This window comes from Frankliniella occidentalis, unplaced genomic scaffold, assembly GCF_000697945.3.
Source record: "Frankliniella occidentalis isolate FOCC.00 unplaced genomic scaffold, Focc_3.1 Scaffold52, whole genome shotgun sequence".
Taxonomy (NCBI): Eukaryota; Metazoa; Arthropoda; class Insecta; order Thysanoptera; family Thripidae; genus Frankliniella; species Frankliniella occidentalis.
In genome coordinates, this window is record NW_026267182.1 from 297,167 (window position 1) to 297,825 (window position 659).

At 42.9% G+C, this 659-nt stretch overlaps 1 protein-coding gene across 1 annotated transcript in view; it reads left to right on the top strand.

The window, feature by feature from the left end:
• Window positions 1-659, top strand: part of LOC113205262 (cholecystokinin receptor-like) — a 198,744-nt gene that overhangs the window by 137,184 nt on the left and 60,901 nt on the right. The window lies entirely within an intron of this gene.

Consider the following 659-nt stretch of genomic DNA (forward strand, 5'->3'; position numbering starts at 1 on the left):
AGTGATCAATTTTTGTATCTGAGTGGTTGTCGCTAACCTAGACACATTCGCCAATCTTGATTAGCCCAAATCATTAAAACTTCCGCCCACACTGGCCATGATATTCCGGAGCTCCCGCAAACGCCCCCCCACCCCCCGGCCCCACCGCTTCCGGGAGCCCCGTAATCCCCCTCGTGTAAAATCACACTTTGTTTTGTAAAATTACAATTTAATTGTATTTTGGTTCTACAAACAGATCGTAAAATTACGACCAATGTCGTATTCTGATTTTACGACCAGCTTGTCAAATTATGATCAGTGTCGTATTCTGATTTTACGAACAGTTCGTAGTACAAAATTAACAGGGATTAAATCGTTAATTTACAAAAGAATTTCTAACAGCGAAGTGTGGTTCCCACAGCTTCCGCCACGGCGCCTGGCATGCAAAAAGACAACTGGTGGGGGGCGCGCGGCCATATAAGGAAATTTAACGGCATTTGTTGAAAATGAGGGAATTCTCAGGTTTGCTTAAAAAATCCTACAGGGATTCTAGTGCATCCCGGGGTGAAACCTTGTCAGGTACAGTTAGTTGTAGCAAGATACAAAGAGTAGGTAAAAAAATAAACCGATAGTCAATTTTTCCTCCGGCTCCTAAAATTCTGGAAAGTTTGAGGTCCTAT